The sequence below is a fragment of the Aphelocoma coerulescens genome, chromosome 12, assembly GCF_041296385.1.
Source record: "Aphelocoma coerulescens isolate FSJ_1873_10779 chromosome 12, UR_Acoe_1.0, whole genome shotgun sequence".
Lineage (NCBI taxonomy): Eukaryota > Metazoa > Chordata > Aves > Passeriformes > Corvidae > Aphelocoma > Aphelocoma coerulescens.
In genome coordinates, this window is record NC_091026.1 from 18,380,315 (window position 1) to 18,397,985 (window position 17,671).

Below are 17,671 nucleotides of genomic sequence, written 5' to 3' on the forward strand. Positions count from 1 at the left end.
CAGCCTGTTTCATTCCTTTACAACTCTATTTGAGAATTTTTTTTCCTAACATTCGATCTAAACCTGCCCTGTTGCAACCATTTCCTCTCATCCTGTCAAACCACGCAGTGGATGATGCTGCAATCAGTCTGATGATGCTGCAATCAGTCTGATGATGCTGAAGTCTGTCTGATGATGCTGAAGTCAGTCTGATGATGCTGAAGTCCATCTGCACATGGGCTTTGGGAGCTGGGCAGTGGTTTGGAGGCTTGCTAAAGCCAGGAATGTCCCTATGGGGTGGTGGGCGGCATCCTGAGCCCCCCTGCCCTCAGAGCTGGGTGCCTGATCCCCACTGAGGCCAAGCAGGAGCTGCTGTGGTGCTGTCCAGGTGGGGAGGCAGCATGGATCAGAGTGCATGGGGAGAGTGCCCCAGGCTCTGCTACCGAGGCTCAGCCCCCAGCAGCTGCTGCTGAAAGAGCTGCTCATTTAGAACACCCCGAATCTCTGGCAGAGCCGTGTAAGAGCTAAGCTGCTTTGGAAATTTCCTCCTAAGACTTCCTGCCCTGGCTCTGGTACAGACTGAGGTCATTGCTGGGCTGCTGGACTCTCTGGCTCTTCCCATACAGTGAAGATTTCTGTAATTAGGATGATTCCAAATATTTCTGTTTGCCTCATGTGCTTTCCATTATTTGTTGTTTATTTTCCCGCATGAAATTGTTAAGCTGCTCATGGCAGGAAACATTTGCATGAACAAATATTTTGCTAGTTGTGCTCAGATCAGGCAATCCCCCAGCAGGGATATTGCCTTTAGTTGCTCTCACTCTCTCTTTTAAAAAAGCTAATTCAGAGCCCCATTACCCAGCATGGGGCACCAGTCATTGGCATTTCAGTGAGAAATTTCTAATGATAACCGAGGAGCAGTTGGCTCTCTATTGAAAGTCATTGAAACGCCCCACCTGTCACAGCAAATTTACACATTCATATGCTAAAAAGCCCTGAATCAGCTGGTGTTGTGTTTCCTTTCTGAGGCAGATTGTTCGCCTGTCACCCAGGAGCAGACATTTCCTGCAGGATTTCCACGGGGCTGGAGAGCAGTGGGTGAGCGAGCGCTCGCAAGCTGCTCCTCGGCGCTTTGGTCTGTCCCATGTGCTGTGAGGCAGAAGTTCCCCACCTGGATGTGGTGTCCTGGGGTGCAAGGGAGAATTCTCAGGGTTCTGGGGAAACCCTGGATCCCAGGATCCAGGATTTTGGGACTGACTGGGCCAGGTGGTGAGATCTCTGGGCTCAGGGGTTTGGGAATACCTAAACACGGCTCCGTTTGCAGTTACAAGGCTTTAATTCACTCAGGAACATGTATCTCACTTTCTACAGGTGCTCCTGAATCTGCTGCCTTAGGCATTGCACCCTTCATCTCCTGCAAAGGTATCTGAAGAGGCTGGGGCAGGTAGATTTTAGGTTGTGGCCACAGTAATGCGTTTCCCCCTCTGCAGAGCTAATCCCCCAAGGTCAGGCACTTCTCAGTGCAGTCACAAACTTCCCAGGCTCGAGCTGGAGCATGGGCAGAGCACACACACACATCTGTCTGCACCCTGCAGTGCAGCCAAAACTTATCTGAGCTGGGGCTGAGCCCTTGGGTGGCCGCAGCACTTTTGCTGTGACTGAAATTCTTCGTAACTCTGAGCACATCAGCCCTTCTCCGGCTGGTGCTCGGCACTCACAGGGTCAGTGCCTGTCCAACACGGCATCTCCCATTTCCCATGGCGTGTCCAAGGGCTCAAAATGTGCCACTGGGCACGGGCTGGGGTTGTTGTCCTCTAATTCATCAGCTTTACGCTGGAACACCTCCACGCAGAGCAGCAGAGCACCCAATGCCCAGGACTTTGCCCAGGGCATGTGCTTTGGCACAAGGCTGTGTGTCCGTGTGTCCGTGTGTCCCCAGCACTGCCTCAGTGACTGAGGTGTTTCTAACAAAGCAGCTATTTCAGTGGGAAGGATTTTGGCTGCAGCCACCTGACGGGCTCCCGACATGAATGATGGCTAATTGAGCGGCGGATGTGTAATTTGTCATTATTAAGGCTGCATTTGTGCTGGCAGCTGCTGTTCGGGGAGGCTGGGCCGGGGCTGGAGGCGATGGTGGATCCAACACTGCCACCTTCTGATAAAGCAGGGCAAGGTGGGGAAGGTGAGGATGGGTCCAGCTCCTCCTGCCGTGCCAGACCCTGCAGATCCATCCCACGCCGGGACACGCGAGGTCACCCTCCAATGCCGCACACGTTAGGGGAGAACTTCAGTCCTCCTGCAGCTCCCCAGCTCAGACACCACCTTTCCGAAGGAGGATGTCGGTATGTGCAGGCATTTGGAGTTAACTTGGAGGGAAAAATACCAGATTTCAGCTCTAATGTGATAGGAATAAGCGTAACTTGTAATGTTGCTGTTGATTAATTATATCAGGAGATATTGCTGTTAAAAAAAAAGTTAGTTCCACATACAAATCTGTTTGTTTTGCATGGGAAAGTCACTGAAAAAAGCAAAACAACTAGAATGAAAATGTAAAATAGTTTGAAGTGGGGAATTTTCATCAGTTTAAAAACATTGTTGAGATAAACTGCTCTGTTGTTCTAGGACAGACTGGACAGTGGCTGATACTTCTTAAGCTGAATTTTAGCATCAGATAAAATGACCAACTGAGAAATGTTTGTGTCCTAATAGGTAATAACAGCCTGGAAAAGTGTTCTTGTTACATCCAAGGTGATGTACCCTGATAAGGGAAGAATTTTGTACTCAGTGCTGACAGGGCCTCGGAGCAGATCTCTGAGGAGCCCTGATGGGGTGGAGTAGGGAGCTTCTGATTTGAGCCTGGCCTGGGTAACATTGGGTTAACTCAGAAGTGTTAACCTGCACTGGCTTCCAAGCATGTGAGGCCTGGCTGCACAAATGTGCTGTTGCACATGGATCCACTGCCCTAAAGCTCCCAGGGCAAGCATTAGCACTAGAGAGTGTGTGTAAATTTATGACATTCCTCAAAGGATATATAAATTTATATACTTTATAAATTTAAAATACTGGCAGGCTGGGACAAATGTAATTTGACTTCCATATGTTTCCTGCTACATACAAAAGAAAATAAGCATGTTTACTTCATGCTCACACAGTGGAAACTCAAGCCATGAAAACACTGCTTTCCCATTTGACGAGCAGCAGTTTGTTTGATACCTTCTGTTACCATCAGGCTTCTGGGATGAGCAGAGCCAGTGCAGCATTAATTAGTCCTTAAGATTACAAGCAAGATGGGATCAGTGTGTGACACAGGGGAGAGGGGGAGTGGTTATCTCTGTGTTGCACTGATATCTTTCCAGATTTCTCTTTGCTGTAACTCAAAGGATGATGCTTCCTTTCTTCCTGAGGAGAGTCCTCTCTTTGGTTCCTCCCCTCCCCTTCCTGCTCTGCATCAGCTCCAGACCTGCTCTGGTTGCACAAGGAACTGGTCCAGTCTTTTCCACTGTTGTTGTTGAGTCTAATATCTGAAGATTATACTGAGGCACAGCTTGGCTGGATGATCAGAGTTACCTTGACTGCCCTGCTGGCTTGCCTGTGTCCCTAAATTGTCTCTCATCTTGGTTTAATTGCAGCCTGCCTTAGGCTGGGTTGTGTCTTCATGTCTTTGCACAGTAGATCAAAGCACTTGACCAGAGCTCACAGGTCCCGCAGTAGCAGGATTAATGAGAACATTCTGGAGGTCTGACAGTATTCAAAAGGGTCTCTTTGGACACAAAACATCTCTAAAATTGTCTTCAGAACAGCAGGATTTTGTGTCTCATGTTTGCTTTTATATCATTCAGTCCTTTGGAAATATTTACTGTGTTTGGGAGTGATTAAGAGAAAAGGATTTTGTTGAAGTCTGTGCTATTAGGGCCAGGCTTTGCCACAGAGGAAGGCAGTGCCAAGCCCAGTTACCCCAGCAATGCCCTTACACATCACATCTCCTCCCTGAGCTGCTCTGCAGGTGGACTTGAAGCTGAAGAGCTGCTCTTGTCACAGCCAATGGTTCACCCTTGTAGTTCAAAAAGGGCTCAGCTCCATTCCCCCCACCCTACAAAGCCTGGCTGCAGTGCCTTCCCATAAATACAGCCTGCAAAGTTTGCATAACATGAGGCAATATTAGCAAAGCCAATGTGATGTCAACACTATAATCTTGTCAGGGTTGAATTTTTCACATTGTCTGGTGTTCTGAGTCTCGGAAATAGGCACTTAATGACTCTGTGGGTGTGTTAGGAGGACTGTGGCAGCAAGAGGATGAAATGTTTATTCTAAGCTGACTATTTGATGGTTTCTCTGTCATGGATTGCCCAAGCACAAGGGAGTGCTCTGGTCTCTACCCAGTGGGCAGTGATGGCAGAAATCCTGTCTGTCTGCAGCTGGAGGGGTCTGTTGCTTTTGGCTGTGGAGGTTCAGCCACATCGCAGGGGAGCTGGTTACTGGGAGAGCAGCACTGGGGTAGTGTGTGTGTCTCTTTCTGCTGCCATCAGCGCTCCAAAAAGCTCCCAGGAGCTTCCAGGTCTCTGAGGATATTTATGGGGCTCAGATGCACACAACCCTTAAGAATAATTATTCCATATTTACACATCACTTACATTTTTTTTTTTCTAAGCCAAACATTTGCTCTCCTCACGCGGAATTTTTAAGGACCCAGTGAAGGCGCAGACTGCTCTAATCTGCTTTGCTAAGCAAGACTCCTCTGCTGCCCAGTGAGTGCAGTTAGCAGGAAGCACACCACAATATTTGCAGCACAGGCAGTTCTGCCCAACCACCAGCCAAGGGCTGCCCTCCAGCTCCTCCACGGATTTGAAATTCAAATCTCTTGGAAGGCCCTTACTGCCGTAATTCATCCCCAAACCTCAAAACCCCCAATCTACATCTATCCATCTTGAAATGATGAAGGGTCTCTGGGTCTGGGAAGGGGACAGGAACACCCTGAAATAGCACTGAAGGGAGCTGCTACGTGCAGAGGGCAGAGCCAGGATTTTTGCTGCTCCCTCTCTGTCCTCAGCTCACCTCCCATCCAGGGCTCTGGACCATCACTCACAGGCAGAGGCAGCATATTTTTGAAATTACTGGGTTTTGCTGCATTGCGTTTCCTAGGCCTGGTTCCTGTTGCTCATCAGATGAGCTGCTGTGGAGAGGCACAGCTCTCCTAAGAAAAATTTAAGAAGTTTGTGTAGCTACAGCCCAATGCACTTGCTGGCCTAAGCCAAATGCAAAAAGATATTTAAAGGCATGAGACTTAAGTGCTGAAATAGGGCCTAAATGTTGCTTTGGGACTTTGAAAATTTGACTTAAATTTCTAAGGCACTTGAGAATTGTTGAAGACATTCCCTTGGAGCTGTATGAATCCTGTTTCTGGCCAGCTTTGTATTTAATTTTCTGATGGTGGTTGGAACATGTATTACCGTGACCTGCAAAAAGAGAATTGCATTAAATAATGATGGGGCACTGGGGCTATTTTTCTTGCTGTATGCCAGAAGGTGTTTGAATAAATTGACAGTGTATTTTCTTTTTGTTCTTCATCTTGATTTATTTCCATTCTTGAACTTCCCCCTTTGGAGAATCCAGTTATAGGTTTTCCTCCTGAGCTGTACACAGAGCCAGCCTTCAATGAGCAGTCTCTAAACATATGTCAAGAGATTGAATCACTGTTTTTTTCCATTTGTGTGGAGCAGATAAGACAAATAGAGGTTACTCTGAAACACTAGATTTTGGAAAGAGAAGGGGAGCAAATTCAGAACAAAGACCACCCAAACTATTTTTCAAGCTCAAGATTCCAGCGAAAACAAACACAGCAAAAATAATGTGCTTCTGATTAGCTACATAAATTAGCTGGTATTGTTCTTCTTCCCAGGGCAAACGATTTACTGGTTTATCCCACCCAACGTTAAATGCAAGTTGGAAATGTGTAAAATTACATTTGACTGTGGAGCACACAATGTGTACACAGTTGGTGAGCAACGCCAGCCCCATATGTTCTATACATCACAGGGACACAGTTACAGAGTTCTGGCATGAGCTGCCAGCTGCTGGGCCATGATAGGAGTGATCTGCACTCTGAGAGCTATCAAATGCATCAATCTGGGACAACTGAATAATGAACATATTGAAAACATTGTGACATTACTGGACCAGCTGTAGGGTGTCCAACTGCTCAGTTTTCCCGTTTGCTGCATCATAAAAGCAAGTTGTATTCCTGAATGCAGAAAGAGCAGGGTGAGATGGACCAAGGAAAGAAAACTTTTGGGGTTTAGGCGGCAAAATCCAGAGTGGGACCAACAAGAATCCACCTGCAGACCCTCCTGCTCACCTGAACAGCCCAAGCTTTGGCAGCTTCTCCTGCCCTGGGCTCCTGGTTAGAAGGGTGATCAGTGCTAGTTCCTTCCCCACTCTGGCTGTGTTGGGAAGGGGTGAGAGAACAGCTCTGAGAACTGCTTGGCCAAGATAAGCTTTTTGCTGCTTGGTTTGTGAATCCAGACTGGCCGTAGGATGTGGGGAACTTTGCCTCCAGGAGTTAGGATGTAGCCTAGTTCATGAGTTCATTGTCCCTGCCCATGTGGAACTAGATGTTCTTTAAGGTCCCTTCCTACCCAAACCATTCTGTGCTTTTAAGAGAGGCTTCAGCCAGTTCCCACCAGAGTGAAGCTGCGGCTCTGGCGTGTAAAAGAGACCTTCACACACTACTTAAAGCTACCCAAAAAGGCAGAGTGCTTCTACAAAAGTGAGATTCATTGCTTGGCATATGACCATCATGTCACACCCTCATGTTTCTCTCATATTTTAACACAAAATGCTGTCACTCTGCTGGAGGCAGTCTTTTTACTCTCTTTGTTTAGCACTGAGCATGAAGAGTTTGTGGGGTGGTGTTACTGTGTGTGTGTGCACGTGGATAGTTACACATACACACATCCATGGGTGTGTACATTTGTCAGGGGTAGCTGAACAAGCCCTGCTTTTCACACACTGCCCAACACCTGCCTTTATGCAGGGTGGTGGTTATTGATTGATGGCGGTTTTCAAAACATTCCTCTTTCCCACGTATTGAATTTGTGCTGTGTTTATTTATTTATTGTTTCATTTGTGCCTCTTCCGATTCATTCTGCCTCGTGTTTTCCTCATTGGTGTCAGTTGTAGTCAATTACTTTGCGTGAAAAGATTGAGGACCTAATTTATGGCATGATGACACACAGTAGATACACTGTTCCCATTAGAACCTGATGAAACCACTCTATTAATTTTCTCAGAGTGCCAAGTCGAGTCACAGAGGGTAGACCTTTGATGAATAAAGCATATTTTCTTACTTAGCTCCATTCCTAACTAGCTCAACTTCTAGAAATAACATCAGTTGGCCAATGAAAACACTTCTTTGATAGTGGCAGGAATTTAAGATAAAAAACAGCTGGGTGAGTTTTTTTAGACGAAAGGAAACAACTTTGAACTCTGCAGACAATGTAGTTTAAACCCAAACAGATGTGGTTTAATCTTGGTTTTGATCCTCTTGTAGATTTTCTTTTAAAATGCATGCATGTGCACGGAAATGATGACTTTCAGATGGCTGGACATAATTTGTTAGAGTATCACCTTGGTGCATAAATCTTCTCTGCCAAAGGCTCCATGTCTTTGAACATGGCCTGAAAGGTACCAGAAGGAATTAATGTTGTTCTTTTGGTGCTATCCTGCAACTGTGTAATAGGAAGGTAAAGTCTGTAAAATGAGAAACTCAGATGTGTTTTTGTGGTTCCCAATAAATCTTTTAACCTCGAGGGCCTGAAGTAACTCCAAGACAGAAGAGACAGTATGAGACTTACTCCAGATCAGCAGAGCCCTTTGATCTGAGCCCAGCCCTATCTCACTTCGAGAGCTGTTAGTCACATCTGGCATTTTCATATGCTAATTTCCCTCTCCTTTCCCTATGTAATAACACAAGTGGAAGTAAACATATAAACAGACTTCCCTTCAATAGATAATCAGCTTTTCATATAAATATGGTAGTGACACTGTCTTTCAGCACATGTTCCAATCACCATCAAACTTCAAAGCTCTGTGCAATCAAGACCTGCTTCTTCCCTACAGCCAAATCAGAGGATTGAATACAGGAGGGCTGGCTACAGATGTGCCTCTGCACAGATGTGAGCATTTCTTTCTCCCCATCTCTTATCCTTACTGAAATCAGAGAGGTAGGATGAAAACCAGCATAAAGAACAACCTCTTTTCTTCTTGGCAGAAGTAAAGAGCACTCTGAAAAAAATAAAAGATGATACACTGCCACCTTAAACTGGGGTTTGGGAGCTGCAGCAAATACCAAGGAGAGCTGGGAAGAAGAGCAACTCACAGAGATTTTTGAAAATGGGTGCATAGTTTAATGAGTCTCATACTTGGTCCTCAGCTCTCAAACATATTTAGGCCTTTCACACACTTTGAAACCAATGGGAATTAGTCATTCAAATAACTTTTGGATGTCTGAGCCTTGCTACACTTTTCCTAAAGTCTCTGTTTCTCAGATGAAGATATTACCTGAGGCTCATCAAGGGAAAATTTTTGTTTTGTAAACTTCGGAGTGGAAGGAAAAATATTGGAGATGTAATGAAAAAACAAAACAAACCAGAAAAAACCCCTAATTCATTATCTTACAACAAACAAACAAACAAACAAGTTTTCTGATTTCTGGTCATTCTTTTTGGGTGGTTGATTGTGATTTCAGAACAGAGTGCAAATGCTGTTGGCTGGGATGTGTTGGTGCTGTCCTGTCAGCCCAGCTCTGAAATGAGCCAGGCTTTTCCTGCCTTACCTCCTCTACCACAGTCACTCCAAGGCAGGGACCTGGAAGTAGATCTTTTTAAAGCTAAAGATAAAACCATCACATGATTTCTTACAAGATTAAAAACAGAGCTTCTAGCAGAATAAATACAACAGATATCCTGGCTTTTTACCAGGACCTAAGCAGCTGTTGTTTTAGCAGATAGCAGGAAATTATTAGGAACCCGTTCTCAGAGCCTGGTGGAAATAGAGGTAAATCTGCTGTAGATCTGACTCTTAAAACCTCATCTGGACTCATCTGGATTTTGCCAAAGGAGGCACCTGCTACTGCTCCATTTCCTTTTGAATCTTCAGGGTGGCACATATTTTATCAATATTTTATTTTTCTTCTTTGTTTTTTTCCTCCATCAGCAATAAGGGGTTTTTTTATACAAACTGATTTATTTTACATGTCCTTTTACAGATCATCTTGTTCCACCCCCTGCCATGGGCAGGGACACCTTCCACTGTCCCAGGTTGCTCCAAGCCCTGCCCAGCCTGGCCCTGGACACTCCCCAGTGATGAGGCAGCCACAGCTTCTCTGGGCACCCTGTGCCAGGGCCTCCCCACCCTCACAGGAATGAATTTTTCCCTAATATCCCATCTAACCCTACTCTCTGTCAGTGGGAAGCCATTCCCCTTGTCCTGCCACGCCAACCCTTGTCCCAAGTCTCTCTCCATGTTTCTTGTAGCTCCTTCAGGCCCTGGAAGGCCACAATTTGGTCTCCCCAAAGCTTGTCTTCTCCAGGCCAGACAATCCCAATTCTCCCAGCCTTTCCTCCCAACAGAGCTGCTCCATCCCTCTGCTCATCCTGGTGCCTCCTCTGGACTCTCTCCAGCAGCTCCAGGTCCTTTCTATGCTGGGATTTGTTCTTGTTTCTGACGATCCCCATTAGTCTTGCACAGCAGCTGCTTGTGTTACACTCTTTTCATAGCATCTCCCAAAAGTGCCACAGCCCAGGGATGATCCCACATCCCAAATGTCAGCATCTCCCCCTGAGCAGCCACAGGGCCCTTGTGGGGATGCTCCATCACTCCCTAGACAGCACAACCCTGAAATGTGAGTTTGGCATCACCCAGCAGAGCTGACAGACAGGTGGGAGAGGAGGGAGCAGTGAATGGTAAGAGCAGTCATTTGCACAGATGACTACAGGAAACCTGTAATCAATTAATGATTTGCATGTTCAGAATGGAGATGAGTTGAGCAGTAAATTATTAACTGCTCCAGCTCGATGATAGTGGATAATTTGCTGTGCTTACATTAGCAAATAACTGAGGCAGTCAGGATACAGCAAAATGCAAAGCTGTGGAGTGGAATCAAAAGTGTAACTACACAGCTTGAATGAAATTCCTCTATTGGCATGTCTTTTGAAGAAAAAGGGTTTTTTTTCCATTAAAGATAGTTTTAGCCAATTACTTATTTTTTACAAAAGGTTTTTTGCTTTTAGCAAAAGGAAAAGAAGTCAGAAACCTTCAGCCTTCCTCTCCCTTCATCTCCACTCCCTCCAAAGTCAAAATTAAAAAACATTAATATTTGAATTTTGATAACCCCCTTGAAATGTTATGAATAAGTTCTTTAAATCTGCTTTTATGTGCTTCATCCACATGGACATGTACAGTAAAGTGCCACTACACTCACAGCTGCATCTGTGAAACATTCTGCCATGCCCACCTGAAAGTCTGGAATAAATCTGGTGTGGACAACAGTGAGACTGTGCTCAGACCACTCATTTTCTTAGAGGTGGCCAAGATCTCAATGATCTGCACCAAATGTTGTCTAGAAACACAAATACAGCCTATGTTTGTTTGGTTTTATTTAAATTTAAAGCCATGTATAAATTGCAGGAGATCTAATTTTATGCCAAGTATGAAAACCAGTTAAAAGTACTTTCATTGAGTAAGGAGCAGGATTTCAAGTCATGGATTTTTTTCCTTTTGTTTTACACTTTCAGGACCATTTCCCTTATTCTGCTGGTTTGGGGGTAATTCAGTTTTTTGGAAGCGTACTGTAAAAGCATAAAAATTGGGATTTATGAAATAATGTGAAACATTTAACTATTAATCAGCTGCTGTCTCTGTGTAGCAGCATTAAGTACATGAAGGGAGCCTCTTGGTCAGTATTATGATTAAAACATTTGCTTATGGCTTGTAATTCATGTATCACCTCCACTTAGAATCGGTGCTCTAAAGCTTGGCCCCTCGACTGCAGGCAGCTCTTACCTTGTTTTAAAGCCTTTTAATGGTTACACCAAGTTTTGTCAGTGATACCCAGAGATTCTGGAATATCTGAGCAGCTAAATGGTGAATAAAATCCTGGGACTGGGCTGCAATGAGCTTTTCTGATCACATGGATTTATTCTGCTTTTTTTAGTTTTAATTTAGCTCTTCCCTGCCAGCTAATCAGAGCCAGCAGAACATGATTTTTTGGTATAAAGGGCATCAGGAATTGCATTTCATGGGTGAAAGTTTCCCTAGAGGACTTTCCAGTCCCTGCCATGCCCTCAGGGGTTTTGCTGCTGCAGGATGTTGTCCATATATTGTGTTGTAGTCACCTTAGGATAATTCTTGGCTTCAGGGAGAACTGAGCAGAACTTGCACTTCACAACTGGTTAAAAAGTGTGTGTGTAGATCTACATTCTCATTTTCAGATGGATGATTATGTTACAGAGCTCATCCTTTCCTGCTTTCAATCTTTTTGAAAGACAGGAACTTTAGGCCACCTCATTATCCATCATTTACAGACTTCCAGCCTGATCCACTCTATGATTTTCTATCCTATCCTGTGATGCTTTCAGGACAATGTTGGCACGGATAAATTTGCTGCAGTCTGGGGACTACAAGCCATATCATCCTGCTGGTTTTACAGGAAGTTAGTTACCCTTTGTGCATGAATGGAGAGGGGAGAGAAGTTCTGTAATTTCATGGAATTACCCTTGATTTGATCACTGCTTGCTGAGCGAGCCAGCTCGCTGTCTGCCATCGCCTTGCCTTGCTGCTGTCATGGCTCACACTGCCTTGGATCCCATTCCTGGCCCGGGCAGCATCCCTGCTGCTGCTGATAGCATGGAGCATCTGGGATCCATGTGGGCAGGGGGTTGGCACAGGGTCACCCCAGTGACACACTGCTGGCACCGGGGTTGGCACAGAGTCACCCAGCCCAGCGACACAGTGCTGGCACCACGGGCTGCCAGCTCCCCCCACTCTGCCCCAGCATGAGGAAACCAAGGGGTGCGCCCTGAGGGGACCTGGCTGGGCTGGTGGCTTTTTCCCCGGGAATCTGGCCTGCTCCAGGGTTTCTGGGATGGCTGCAGTTGTGTCTGGAGTGTTTGTGTGTGTGTCGGCACAGATGCAGCGTTCACAAATGGGGGGATATGAGCAGCGTTCCAGGAACTGCCTTCCCTGTGTTCAGCAGCCAGGTTCCAGCTGCAGGGGTTGTTAAACTCAGAGCATTTTCAGGATAAAGGTGTTGGGTTGGAGATCAGTGTGGGATACCTGCTTGGTCATGGCAGGGTTTCCATGTGTGTCTCTGCAGTGCAGTTTATGCTGGTTTAAATGTTTGTCTCTCCTTCATTCCCTACTTAGTGAGAAATATGTTTTCTGTCAGGAAATTGTAAAAGCTTCTGGATGCACAATTTGATTTTAGCTCAGGACTGATTTGGACAAGTTTGGAATAGGGATAGAATTTTAATAAGGTCCTAAGTGACCTAGGAGACAAAAAGGTGTTGGGATAGTCCCTGTGGCTGTTTGAGACCATGCACATCAGCGTGAAATGACCACCTTGCTTCACGTGTGTATGTGTGAGAAAAATTTCCCTGCTCTCTAATATTTACTATTTATATCAGCCTGCTGGATTGACAAGAAAACCAACATTCATTCTCTGGAAATGTTTATTCCAGCTTGTAAAGCAACTACAGTGCATTGTTTTACTTTTACTGATTAGATTTGGCACAATTTCATGTTAAGCTAAGAAATGCCAAGTTATTACTTGCTGCCACGGTGATAATATTTGTGAAAATTCTAATAATATCAGGGAATAATCAAATATGCTTCACGCTGTTTCTTTTTCTCTTTGGAAACTTTGGGATTATTTTTCTGTATTCAGATCCTTTCTTTGTTGAAATTGGTTGTCCATATAGATCCCTTTATCCAAAATGCTGCAGTGGCTCCTGGTTGGTGTTTTACACAGCAGATGTTCCAGCAGCCCGCTGGGGATGCAGGTACAAACCCTGTGCATCAATGCAGTTGTGTCTGGAGCAACACAGGTCAGTTTGGCTGTGGGGAACGTTGGATATATGGCACCTTTTGGATGTGAAAATGCTGGGGGATAAAGCTCTGGATTCCATTAGGCCACTAAGAGCAATTGTACAACATCATTCACACTCCAGTTTGGGAGCCAACAAAGAGAGGGGCACTGTGAAGGCTGGAATGGCTCAGGATCTGGAATCAACTCAAACCCAGTTAAGAACAGGGTTAAATGTCCTTTTTTTTCTTCAGCTGTGAGATTTGAGATGCAGCCCTACAGCACTGGCCTTGGTCCCTGGCCCCCCAGTGCTGTGCCATAACCACTGGGAACAGCCCTGCCAGCTCTGGGTGTGCATATTATTTAGGAATGGCAAAAGCCTAAACCAGAATGTGCTGGGAGATCATCAAAGCTGATTCTAGAGGAAACAGAGGAGTCTAAAGCAGGGGGGGAGTTGTTGAGGGCTGTAAACCGGAGCCAAGGCTGCTCTCCAGAGCCCAGCCTCGCACCCAGCTGCTGGTGTGGAAACCGTCACTCCACGTGAAGGAGCATCCCATCACGGTGATTAGGCTGCAGCAGAGCTCTCCAGGCATTCCTGCCCCCTAAAACCTCTTACCACTCCTGTGATTAGTGGGGGTAATTAGAAAGCCTGTGTTCACTGGAAGGAAACTGCTTTGGTCTCTGCTCTGGTGCGGATTAAACAGAAAACCAAAACGTTGCCGTGTTTTGACTAATTGCTGTAGAAACTTTTCAGCAAAATGTCAAAATGTGAAGCGAGGCCACATCAGAAAGTTAAAGTACAGTAAGTACATGGCTGGTGTAAAAAAACACCCCAAAATAAATTTGGGTGGATAGATCTAAGGGAAAAGAAATTACCACAGTTACTTGGGGTCCATAAAATGAAATTCAAGTTCAGTATATTAAAAAACATGTGGACTGTATTTGAAAAAATTTTATACAAATGCCTGAGAGCCAGAATAGGAAAGATGTGGCTGCAGATAAGCTCTCATGTGCAGAAGAGCAGAGATCAGGGATCAGGCATGAAGAAGGAAAACTAAAGGCAAGATCAGCGTCTGCTGGATTTCAGTAGAATTTGGGGAATTCACAGAGTATCTGTTCACAAACTTGGTGAAGGAAGGGCTCCTATCAGCCTTGGTGAACTTTAATCCAGGATTGCACTGAACAAGATTTATAGGAGAGATGGATATAATTCCCAGATTCTGCTAATTCAGTGAGATTTGGTGCTAATAATGGCAAGGTTGTGGGTTTGATCCCAGTATGAGCCATTCACTTGAGAGCTGGACTTCATAATCCTTGTGGGACCTTTCCAACTCAAAACATTGTGTGATCAAATATTGGAAATTTCAGAGCTGACTGTCAGCAAAAGGTACCTCAGTGCCATTTTCTGGCTGCATCAGTGAGACAGACAGCTACAACGCCCAAGTTTTGATTGCCAGCTCCAGTGGAGACACAATACTTTCTCCATCTTACTGTTCTGTGTAGCTGGTATGAGCTGCATTGGTGGGACTCAGCCTGAAACAAAGATTTTGGTAGGTCTCTCTGCAGATCAAGTTTTTCCAAAGCTACTCAGGAGCCTAAAAATGAAGGTACAAATTTAGCGTTTCAAAATTGCACGTCCTACTTTGGCACAAGAACTTTATCATGGGCAGTTTTCTTGTAACTCGTTAATGACTAATGAAGCACAGGTCTGTGTATAACAGTAAATGAGAAACTATTGGAGGGAATTGTGCTGTGATTGACTGTCTGCTGGAGACAGGGAAGGGTGTTCCAGGCTTTTCTGCCGAAGGCCGGTCTCCAGGGAGAGTCCTTTGTTCGCAGCCCTCGTCTCCAATATCTGCCCTGACGGCTGGCATTTTTTATTCCTTTGCTTTCCACCTGTTTTGTGTTAACAACCAGCACAAGCTGAAGCATGACTGAGGGGATTTGTCATACTCCTGTGGCTGTGGATGCTGATCAGTCCTGCAGGGGTGGCTGCCTCCTCACACACCAGGGGCCCAGCACACGCCTCGCCTCGCGCTGCTGCAAGCAGCACAAACCAGCACCGATTTGCAGCTGGGCTAAGGGAGGTGATGGCATTTCTTGCTGAAATCTATAGACGGACTCCTTAGCTGATGTGGGCAAATGGTTTCGGGGGCTGCTCTCAACCTCTCTGTTCCTTTTGCTTTTATAACTTGAGGGTATTTCAGATCCCATCTGGAGTTTTGCTTAGTTTAGGTCAGGAAGTTGGCACCAGTGTAAAACCAGTTTGTACCGGTCACAGAATGTCCAAAGGAAGAGATTCCCAGACAAACAGGAACAGCTCCTGATGCCTGTTTTGTCCTTGAAAAAAAAAGTGTCTTTTTAAGGACTTCATCGAGCACTACTTTTCAGATAAGAACAAACCCTGTTCATGCTAATATTGTCTGAAAATTTCATAATTTTAATAATTAATACTGTAGCCACTCTCACCATTCTTGTGTTTCTCACAAAGCAGATCAGGAAATTGTGGAATCACAGAATATTTTGGTTTGGAAGGGACCTTCCACTATCCCAGGTGGCTCCAAGCCCTGTCCAACCTGGCCTTGGACACTTACAGGGATGGGGCAGCCACAGCTTCTCTGGGTGCCAGGGCCTCAGCACCCTCACAGGGAAGAATTTCTTCCGAATATTTAGTCTTGCTCTGTGTCAGTTTAGAGCCACTACCCCTTGTCCTGTCACTCCAGGCCCTTGTCAGAAGTCCCTTATAAAAAGAAATGGCAGGCAGGGACTAAGTGCCATTTATTTTTTTTAAAGCCAGTGCAATTTCCCACTGATGTGAATTACATTATGACCCTTATATGTTTTCATTCTGAACAAGCAGCACTAAAAGAGTTTGTTTCTAGCAGATTCTTATCTTACTTTTTCCATGTGCATTGTTGTCTCCCATTTTCTGAAGGAAACCTGGAAAAATTTAAACTTAAATTAGTCTAAAACAATTTTAAGAGGGAATAAATAATATTCCTAAGATGCCTTCTCTCCTGTAGAAGAGTTGGAGAGTGCCAAGATTCCAGACCAATTCTTAGAAATAACTGATCAGCATCACAACCTGCCTTGAGAATGATTTCTCCTGCAGCAATTGAAGCTGGGAATACCGTGTGGCAGCAGCAGGAATGGGAATCTGCTATAGCATGAGATAGAATGGCTGTTGGGAATTTTTTCTTCAGAAGTTGGGGCGTGTGTGGATCTGAGCTGCTGGATTTGAGTGACAGCTGAGCCTTTTGCCCCACTGTTTAAGTGACACCAGTGGCACTTACCAAGTTTCAGTGTTTACCAATCTCAGGGAGCACTTGTACTTTGAAATCCGTGTAGGTAAAGCTTTGCAAGACTTCTTGAACCTCTTTGTTGGTGTGTGCATTCAAGCACTTCGAATTCTTCCTGCTACAAAGTGGGAGTGTCTAAACTGCTAAACACTAAGAGTTCAACATTTTAGCAATTGATTCTGAGGCAGGAACAAACTTTAAATGGTAACATTTGTCACAGAACAGAAAGTTCTGAGCTGTCACTGCTTTAGAAGAGCCAACACCCTCATGCTATGGAACCACTGTCCCTGTGGATGAGGCTTCTGGGGTGCACTGGGGTTTCCATGAGATGATTTCTACCAGGAGATGCCATGGTTTGGGTCTGTCTGGTGAGAGCATCGTGCCCTGGGAGTGGGAAGGGTGTGATGGGGCCCAGGTGGGCACAGGGTGGATGATGGGGTGCAGCTGGGGCTCCTGCAGCTGCAACGGATGATGAGGAATCCCACAGCTGCAGGGAATAATGAAGAGCTGACCAGGCAGCACCTGGGGCTCCTCTGGGCTTGCTGGCACTGAGCTGAGCTGCTCAGAGGTTTCTGTGTCTTGCTGGAGAGTGCTCTAAAAGTTAAATACTTATTTCTGCCTCTGTTATGGAAGGATTTCCTTTTTCCCTGGATGCTGGTGTCGTTCTTGTTCTCCTGGCTGGGTGAGTACAAGGCTGGGGTGCTGTGTAGGTGTGGGTGTGACCTGAGCTGTGTCTTTTTTTTATGAGAAAAAAGCCCTCAAAGGCCTACAAGTGCTAATTCTTCTGGAAACCCAGCTTTGATTCTGGTTGCACAGAATAAATTTTTGTGTATCTGGGTGTGAGAGAGAAGCTCAATGATCAGTGTTTAAATGCCCTCCTCCACGAGTGGTATGAAATTGCTCTTTCAGCACAGAGTAACTGAGTAATTCCAGGATTTGCTGTCTGAAGGTCTCTCAGCTCTAGGAGTAATACTAATAGGAACTCTTCCCTTCAGAGGTTTTTAAAGGGGGAAATTCCTGAGTTTAGAGCTGAGAATCTCTTATTGGTACAGGCCTGAGAGCTGCTGTTGTTGGTCTTGAGCCAAGGCATTTTTTGGGGGGGAAATACCTTTTCTGTGTAATATAAACTACCATTTTTCTCTAGGGAAAGCAGGAATAATTTCCTTTCTGTGCTGAGCTGAACTGGAGTGTTTGAGCACTAAATAAAATCAGAAAGCATTTAAAAATCTAATTTCTGTAAAAATATAATGGTCAGCTTTGTAGTAGTACTTCATCTCATGCAGGTGGATGGTGATGGAAGTGGAAAGGACTGGTG

The 17,671-nt window shown here is 45.3% G+C and overlaps 2 long non-coding RNA genes across 4 annotated transcripts in view; one reads left to right on the forward strand and one right to left on the reverse strand.

Moving 5' to 3' along the window:
- The window catches only part of LOC138117318 (uncharacterized), a 212,321-nt gene that overhangs the window by 74,492 nt on the left and 120,158 nt on the right, over positions 1 to 17,671 (forward strand). Inside the window, exon 1 of one of the 3 annotated variants that reach the window (XR_011154614.1) lies at positions 16,900 to 17,038. The exons of the other annotated variants lie outside the window; for them this stretch is intronic. This is a non-coding gene — a long non-coding RNA (uncharacterized lncRNA). Of the gene's footprint in view, positions 1 to 16,899; positions 17,039 to 17,671 lie in introns of those variants that run through there. 3 annotated transcript variants of the gene reach the window in all.
- LOC138117569 (uncharacterized) lies at positions 12,798 to 16,476 on the reverse strand. The gene is made up of 3 exons (XR_011154719.1): positions 16,351 to 16,476; positions 15,956 to 15,997; positions 12,798 to 15,397 (listed from the first exon to the last, which is right to left on the reverse strand). It is a non-coding gene; the product is annotated as an uncharacterized lncRNA (long non-coding RNA).